At 54.2% G+C, this 1,789-nt stretch overlaps 1 protein-coding gene across 1 annotated transcript in view; it reads left to right on the plus strand.

Moving 5' to 3' along the window:
• HES1 (hes family bHLH transcription factor 1) overlaps positions 1-386 on the plus strand; it is a 2,691-nt gene extending 2,305 nt beyond the window's left edge. Inside the window, exon 4 of the mRNA XM_036756684.1 lies at positions 1-386. This exon is cut by the window's left edge and continues 646 nt beyond it. The gene's annotated coding sequence lies outside the window, so the exon portion shown is untranslated.
• Positions 387-1,789: the final 1,403 nt, after the last annotated feature.

Here is a 1,789-nt window from a genome sequence, read left to right on the forward strand (position 1 = left end):
GCTCCCAGCCCACCGCACCCAACCCCAGACACACCCTCTGCAGGGCCTGGACCTTTGGGAGAGGGACAGCCAGACAGCCAGACAGACGGCCGAGCTAGTGAGATGGTCCCCTGTGACCTGGGGCTTGTTTTCTAAGCAGTTCTGACAAGTTAACCTTTTTGTAGAGCGTTGGATCGAGTGACTGGCCATGCCCTATATTTGTATATATTTTACATGTTCATATTGGATGGTGCGCCTTTGTATGATACAAGTTCAGGTGACATTTCGTTTTTTACACGAGATCCCTTTTTTATGTGATGCCAAAGATGTCTGAAAATGCTCTGACAAATGGGCTTCCTTGGGGGAAGTTTTATTTGCGAAAGGAGAATAAAACAAACAGGACCAGAGTTCCGACTTGCCTGCTCTGTGGGGCTGCAGCTTCCCTCGCCCGCGGGGCCCTGGGCTGGGGCCTTTTGTTTGCGTTGTCACTGAATTGGGGGAGGGGGCTAAAGGAACCCGCAGCCAGTCCTTTAGCCAGTCCTGGTGGGCTGGGGGAGGGACGGGGCAAGCGTTGGAGGGGGGAGGGGGACAGGTATTCTTTCCCAAGCCCTCATCTGGTGCGCTAGCCGTGGTTGGAGAGACTCTGGAAGGGGTCTGAAAAGATTGCGGGCTTTCTTTGGGGGGGGGGGGGCGGGTATCACTTCGGTGAAGTTATGGAGTGTAGTCGTTTGAAATCACCCTCCCCAGGGCAGGGGCCCCTCCTGAAGTTTGGGAAGTTACCATCCTGATCCTCCCCAACTCCCGCCCCCAGGCCCTAAGTTAAACCTTCCCGGCCTCCCGCAGTCTGGTGGCTCCAATTTGTTGACTCTCCATTAGTTGGTTAATCCTTAGGTGAGGCTAGGGAACTCTGGATGTGAACCTCCGGAAAGTTTGGAATGCGGCTCTCTTCCACTCTCCCAGCCAAGCAAGCCGAAAAGGTCGCGGGCTTGCTCCTGCTAGGGGCCAGCTAGTTCGAATCCCCAGGCTGGCGGAGGGAGTTCAGATGCTTAACACCAGACATGTGGTTTTGATCTGTTTCTGTGCTTGGTTCTAATAGAGAAAACATGGGAGGGCAGCTTTGGCACTTACACACACTCCCTTCCCCTCATAATACAAGCAGCAAGCGACCCCTTGGGCTTGGTCATGCCCCATTTCCAGGCAAGATGTGGGCTCCAGATAGAAGCAAAAGGCTCGTCTCGGGTTTCAGCTCACATAACCCTCCTTAACAAGTCCTAACTCAAGGCGGCCGCTTTAAACGAGGCCAGGATCTGCAGGGAGTTTCGTCCAAACCCCACCACAAAGGCTTGTCAGACTCTGTCTGGATAGGCCAGGTGCTGACTGCATCCAGGTGTGGGGGAAATGAAAACCACGAGGCGTGCTAGACCAGACACATCAGGCCTGCTGTGGGTCTGGCAGGGAGCAGGCCTCCTCCCCCAGGCCCCTGTCCAGTCTTCCCCCTCCTCTTCATGGCCTCTTTCCCTTCCTCCCTGTCTTCTTCCCTCCCTCCTCAGAACAGCTTCTGGGAGAAGGATGAGACGGGAGGGATCAGTCTTGGGAGGGCTGCCTAACAAAGAGGACGCCAACCATTTTCTGTCTTCTTTCCAAAGGCATACAAAAGCTTTTCTTCTTATCCACCTTCTCTAGGCCCTTTCCCATCGGCCAGAACCGAGCAGCCAGAAGGATCTCAGGAAAGACTCAGCAGCCACCAAACATTCCGGCCTATTCAAATACCTTTTGCCCTTAATCTCGACTCTTGGTCCTAAATCTGCTT

This window comes from Trichosurus vulpecula, chromosome 4, assembly GCF_011100635.1.
Source record: "Trichosurus vulpecula isolate mTriVul1 chromosome 4, mTriVul1.pri, whole genome shotgun sequence".
In the NCBI taxonomy this organism is placed as follows: Eukaryota; Metazoa; Chordata; class Mammalia; order Diprotodontia; family Phalangeridae; genus Trichosurus; species Trichosurus vulpecula.